The 7,344-nt window shown below is 30.5% G+C and overlaps 1 long non-coding RNA gene across 2 annotated transcripts; it reads left to right on the forward strand.

Moving 5' to 3' along the window:
- The first annotated feature begins 321 nt into the window (after positions 1-321).
- Positions 322-3,484, forward strand: LOC126892065 (uncharacterized). Of its 2 annotated transcripts, none has more exons than XR_007700661.1 (3): positions 322-1,206; positions 1,288-1,441; positions 3,060-3,484. It is a non-coding gene; the product is annotated as an uncharacterized LOC126892065 (long non-coding RNA). The 2 variants fall into 2 exon arrangements; XR_007700660.1 differs by having other exon boundaries at positions 325-730; positions 3,060-3,482.
- Positions 3,485-7,344: the final 3,860 nt, after the last annotated feature.

A 7,344-nucleotide genomic window follows, 5' to 3' on the forward strand; every position in this document is an offset into this window, starting at 1 on the left:
CCTTTCGAATACACTAATAAAACTCATTACCGATGGTTGTATCATACGGAAAACCAGATCACACTGTATCATTGTTGTGAAATATTGTGGTTTCCCAAAAGGTGTACACTGTGTAGTCTGTGAATATTTGTTATTCTATCACGAAACAAAGTTGGGGTTCATTGTGTGGAAGGAACAATGTCGAAACAGTCATAAGCAGTTTTTATTTAATTGAAGCAATCGATTCTATTTCATAATGACATCTTTTATCATAAAACAATGAAATCTTTTGAACATTCCCTAACAACACACAACATTCCAGGAATGTACTACCAAAGTTCTATCAATAGTTGAATGTCCTGGACATTTAGGGAACATTCGGTGAACATCTGATTAAATTATTCGTGGAATGTTACCATAAGACATTCTGTGAACATACTACCAATGTTCCTGTTCATTTTCAAATTCACGGCGCATGTATTTGTGCATGGTGCTTAGAGAGGGCATCACGTGACTAAAAACGACCAATGACCTCACTTCAGACTTCGGTTCGGCCATCTTGACATGCATCTTGCCTTGGCCACCTTGCCGTGCGTGATCGTTGTTTGTTTTTATTTGTGCTTTTTAAGAATATTTTTTAATTCGGATACTTTTATAATAACTTTAATAGTATTATTAATATAGTGCATAAAATCAGTTGGAGTAGCAGAAGCAATGTAGATAAAAAATCTGCAGGAATAATGTTTCAAAGGTTAGTATATTATGCAAATATGTAAACAAAGGCATGCCCCTATTTCAGAAAATATCCATTTATTATTTTAATAATTGCGAATAAGCCACAAACTTGCTTATTCCTAATTAAAATAGTAAATAGAGATAATAACAAACGGATTATTTGTAAAATTAAATTTTTTTTTGCGTTTTTGCTAATGTATGCGTTTATAAACAGGATGGTAGACCACACACTATAATAGTACCAACTAATGAATACACAGTATGAATAGTACAGTCGGTTCGCTAAACTTAGTCTCAGACACAACTGGCTAGTGATTTTAGTAAATAATTTTGACAATTTGGTAAAATTGGCAAAAAAATAACTAAATAGTTAGTAATTTTGGCAAAAATGGCCAAAAACAAAAAAATTACCTACTAAAATCACTAGCCAGTTGTGGCTAGGGAAACGACTATACTAATAAACAATTTCTAAGCTGCTTTTTATAATATTTTGTGAGTTCATTAATCATATTTTTTATTTAAAACTAAAATTTGTTAATAATGCTCAGTAATGCATATATTTTGTATTTTTAGCTTTCCAGAAGATCCTGCGAAGAAGGCATGAAGTATTGATCAGATTTGTTAATAGAGCAGTATGTTCAAAACATTTTTTAGAAAAAGATATTGACAGAACTTCACTTTCAACCGTTTGAGAGACTGTGCTGTTCCAATAGCTTATATCACACAGGTAATATGCTTAACCCAATTAATAATACAATTACAATATACAGTTGGAAAAATTAAAGAATAGGGCTTTTCATTTACAGTCATTTGTTTCGAGCTACTGTCATATGTCGTATAATCCGTGTTGTATTAATATTATACACAGATTATATAACATATGACAGAAGCTCGAAACAAATGACAATCGATGAAAAGCAATATAGGGCTTTGTTCATTGTCATTTGTTTCGAGCTTCTGTCATGTGTCACATATATTAATATATCTACGTCATACATCTTTGGTTTGTATCATTGATTATATCAATAACGTATGATGTAGATATATTAATATTATGTGACACATGACAGAAGCTCGAAACAAATGACTGAATGAAAAACCCTATAACCATGAACGATCACATCAATCACTTATTTTGTATAGGGCTTTTCATTCACAGTCATTTGTTTCGAGCTTCTGTCATGTGTCACACAATATTACTATATCTACGTCATAAGTTATTGGCATATACCAATGATACAAACCAAAGACGTATGACGTAGATATATTAATATTATGTGACACATGACAGAAGCTCGAAACAAATGACAGTTGATGAAAAGCCCTATTTGCTGTCTTTTTCTATAAATCACAAACGTTTGTTACCTATAGAAAAAGATCATCATCATCATTGGCTCGACAGCCCTTTCTGGGTCTTGGCCTGTTCCAGGATTCTTCTCCACTCTGATCTGTTTCATGCTTTTTTTCTCCAGTTTTTTATTTTTAATGTTTTTATATCATTTTCTATTTGTTCTAAAATAGAAAAAGATAGCAAATACAACATAAGTGATTGATGTGATCGTTCATGGGTATAGGGCTTTTCATTCACAGTCATTTGTTTCGAGCTTTTGTCATGTGTCACATAATATTAATATATCTACGACATACGTTATTGGTATATACAATAATAGATACAAACCAAAGACATATGACATAGATATATTAATATTATGTGACACATGACAGAAGCTCGAAACAAATGACAATTGATGAAAAGCCCTATTCTTTCATTTTTCCAACTGTAGATACCGTTGTTCTTCATTATCTACATCAGAGATCTAAGTTGACATTGTTGCCCAATTACAAAAAATTTTTGAATTCATTTTAAGTCCAATATATCACATAATTATTGCGAAGTAGATTATACAAGAAAACAGATTAATGTTGAATGCAAATAAATAAAAACATCAGAAATAGAAAACAAGAATTAAGTTATAATCTTAAGTTAAAGTAAATAATAAAAACAATAAATATAATAAAACAAAATACTTATTAGTTTGTGAAAAAGCTATTTCTTTGTGGCATTTTTGTAATTATTGTAACTATTTTAATGGGGAAATAAGCCAGAATTTACTTGAAAAAATAACTTTATTATGGTTTCTACTTCCACATCGGACGTTGTTGTCAAAATACAAAATGTTTTATTATTTTCTTTATTAAATATTATTTATTATTTATTTAAATATTATTTAATTTATTATTTATTTTATTATTATTATTATATGCATATTATTACCTGTAAATATTTCTTCTGATTGTTAATTGTAAAGGATAGAAAAATTACCATTTATTTTATTTTCTTTTAGAATCAGCTGAGAGAAGTGGTCTACAAAAAACCAGGAAGGAAATGGAATATGTGGCTATGAAAGGCAAAAGAAAGGTTTACAAAGCAAATGTGACACATTTTTTTATAGGAATATCAGTAAATTACATTAAAAAAATGTATGAAAAGATTTTTTGCAATAAAAATGTTTATATTTATCAAGCATGCATTATTTGGTATGGCCACATATCGTCGGTGATGTGACAATACCTCCTATCTGTTTTTTCATGAGATTTGTAAGATAGACTAAAAACTTGTTTGGGCCACCTCCTGTTTTCATATATTTTTTGACTTGTTTTGCAGTAAATTTAACTATCTATTTACTACAAAACAAGCCAGAACTTACGTATGCAAACAGGAGGTGACCTTAAAAAATGTTTTTCGTCTCCTGCAAACCTCATGAAAAAAGATATAGGAAGTATTGTCACAGCACTGACGATATATTTCAGAGAATGTCTAAAAAATATACTGTGAATGTTCAAAGAACGTTCGTAGACATTCATGGAATGTTCCAACAAGACATTTAGTCTAAAAAATATACTGTGAATGTCCAAAGAACATTCATGGAATGTTCCAACATTCATGGAATGTCCCAACAAGACATTCAGTCTAAAAAATATACTGTGAATGTCCAAAGAACATTCATGGAATGTTCCAACAAGACATTCAGTCTAAAACATATACTGTGAATGTCCAAAGAACATTCGTAGACATTCATGGAATGTTCCAACAGAACATTCTAAGAATATTTAAAATGCTGACACAGCACATTCCAGGGACTTTCCAGGGACATTCGTGTGCATTTGGGGACATTCCAGGAATGTTTGGAATGTCCTGTGAGTACATTCTAGGAACATTCATGGAATGTTTTGTGTTATTAGGGTTGCAACAAAATTTATTACAATTTATTTCCAATACAGCAGTTTCGGCAAGTTCCATTTCTCAAGTAATGTACCTATCATTAAGTACTATTAAAAAATATAGTTTCAGAGAAATTTAAAATTTGTCGCAAATTATGTACCAAATATACAGTATGGTTCAAATGAAAAGAATAAATTCAAATATTTGGGTGAGTACGTTATCGGCCCGTCAAAAAATACGGACCGATAACGTACTCGCCCATAATGCAGCCCCAAACATTATCATAATAATGAAAATTAAGTTTATGTACTAGACAATTAGTATGAAAAGTAGATTCGTCTGTGTAAACAATATACTTTTAAAAAAATCAGGTTCTTCTCCAACTTTATCAAAAGGCCAAAAAGAAAAATTTAAACGTTTATCATAATCCTGTTGTATTAAATGCTGGTGTAGTTGAGTGTGATACGGATGATAGTGGTTTATCTTAAGTCTTCTACATAAACTCGTTTGACTGATTTCCAATTCTCCCGAATTTTTTCTCGTACTAGTATTTGGGTTTTCAGTAACAGAAAGTAGAACATCAAGTTCATGGAGGTCGTCACAAATCACTGCTTTATTTTCATTTGCCTTTTCGTATGTAAGATTACCAGTAGCACAGCACGGAATCTATTGAGAAATCTCAAAAACTTCCTTTTGTGGGTATTTTCTATCAGGATACTTTTGAGCGTAAACTTTAGAAGCTCAGAAACAATTTTTCAAATATTCCCCAATGCAAAGTACACTCCATGTCGACTCTTTCGTAGATAGCGTAATTCTTCATTTTTAGGAACAATTAAATCTAAATACTAAGCACGAATGTTTATATTTTTGACAATTACCAGACCGTAGTGGCATAAAACGCCAATGTCGTACAATGACATTAACTAACTACATCTTTTGTTTTAAAATCGATGTAATCATTAATAATTTATATAATTGTAAATTACGCAAAAACTGTGACTCCTTGTTATAGGACATCCTTATACCATTCGAAAGAGAAAAGTTTGTTTATTATTATGATTAATTAATATTCATGGTGTTCCATTTAAAATAATCCTCATGTTACACATTGAATAATCCAATAATGAAACTGTAAATTTTGAACACCCTGTAAACAAATGTTTAACAGTCAATCATGAAATACATTCAACCAATATCCAATTATTTAGCTGTAAGAGTAAATTTGTTACAATTGCTTAAATAAGTTGAGAATGAGTCTTCTTTTAAAACTTTACATTTTAAGAAAAGTCGACATAACTCGGAACACTCTGTACATAGGTGTAAGGAAGCCTTATGAAACTATACCTTATTTTTTACGCACAATTAGAAAATGCAACAAAATACATGTGTTCCATAAGAAAAAATATAACTTTAATACACAGCAATTTATTGGTACACCCTGTATATTTCAAAATAATTTTAAAATGTAGCTTTAATCTACTTACAAACTATTAATTTAAATTTCTTTTCAAATCTTTTACTATTTCGCTGTAATCTTCCGTCCCGTTAGTGGTGACTCACTGGTATAATATGCCAAAAAATTATAATTTAAAAATAAAAATCGGCCTGTTCCGGGATTTTTCCTTAAAGTCGCCGGCTTATGAACAAACGAATTTATTCCTTTCATTCGCACCATACTACTGTATAATAACATATTATGCAAATACCAAATTCGATACGCTTTCGGTTAAGTATCAAATTACCTCTATTCTTCACACATGTAAAATGTTGAAACAGTATATTTTCATTAATCTAATATTGTGGAAATATGACATCGTCGCAGGGCGCCCACTAATCGCTAGAGTAAATTATACCGTATAATTGAAGGACGCCCAGATATCGAAAGAGTCAATTTTCGCGTATTCTCTGGACGCTAAGCGCTTGTTTTACAAAAGGACGCTGAGTGATGGAAAAGTTAAACTTGAGAAATGAATTCTCCTTGGACGCTCAGTGATCGTTCTGTCAACGGACGCCCAGCGGATAGTAGGATGCAAATATATATATATATATATATATATATATATATATATATATATATATATATATATATATATATATATATATATATATAAAACACAATAAAATACCAGAAGAATGCAGAACGATGGAACTAATTCTACTATTCAAAAAAGAAGATAAACGATAAAAAAGAAATTCATAAACGAAGCCAGAAAACTACCGAGGTGTAGTAAACTTGTTAGGTTAACTAGTAGGGGAGAGTTGGACAAAACGGGATACCATTCTTGTTTACTTTTACTACGGAAAGTATGTTAAAGGAATTATCATATTATTTTTTGTAGGTATAAAATTTATTGCAGCACACAAAACACATATATTTAGCTATTTTTAATAACTGGAAAATAGTAAAAAAAATATTTATTTATTAAAGTCCTACACATCCCGTTTTATCCAACCACGGTTGGATAAAACGGAATAGGTTTATAATATTTAATTTTTTGTATAAAATTATCTAAAACTTAATTTATGTCTAAATTAAGTAGACATTAAACTGTATAGTAAAATTTACTCTTGAAAGAATAATATCTTCAGTAGTCAGAAACTTAAAAATAGGCGTTTTTTATGTTTTATGGCAAAATGGGAAATAGTACCTTTTATTTAGGACTAGGTACGTATATCAGAACAAAATTCACATAAAAATATGTTTTTCTTCTCTGCGGTATGAGAAAACGCTTCATATCTCTATTTAAAAAATTAATAGGCCAACAAATAAATAGGTAGATAAACCGGGACATAAGAAACTGAATCCCATTTTATCCAACTTATAAGTGTCCCGTTTTGTCAAACTCAAACCCTTTTCAAAATAAAAATGGCTGCTGCCTAAATGTGAAAGTAAAATTAGGTAGACTACACATGAGAATATTCGCTGCTTAATTAAATGTAATAGTCACTGGAATTATATTTTTATATGTAGGCAGTATAATGTAGAAAACAACGCACTTAAAAGTACAAAGTATCAAAAAAGTAGAGTCAAACAATTCTAAACATAACACCTTTTCATCAAATAGTGGCATCGAGGTAAAACGAACTGAGAATGTTAAAATGACGACTGATAACAAGTTTCCGTCGTTGTCCGATTGATAGCACTAGTTGGTTCTCTAGGCTAGGTAACCCGTTTTATCCGACTATCCCGTTTTATCCAACTCTCCCCTAAGCTAAAACTCACAACTAAAATTTTACAAGAACTATTGAGTCAGAGGATAAGTTTACATGTACAGATGCAATATTCGTCATAAAGAAAATTACTGAACTTTATAATATCGAGTATTGTAAAATAGACCAGCATTTCTATGCCTGACTGACTTGAAGAAATCATTTGACAGAATAAGACTCAAATATGTATTCCATCT

Source organism: Diabrotica virgifera, chromosome 9 (assembly GCF_917563875.1).
Source record: "Diabrotica virgifera virgifera chromosome 9, PGI_DIABVI_V3a".
Lineage (NCBI taxonomy): Eukaryota > Metazoa > Arthropoda > Insecta > Coleoptera > Chrysomelidae > Diabrotica > Diabrotica virgifera.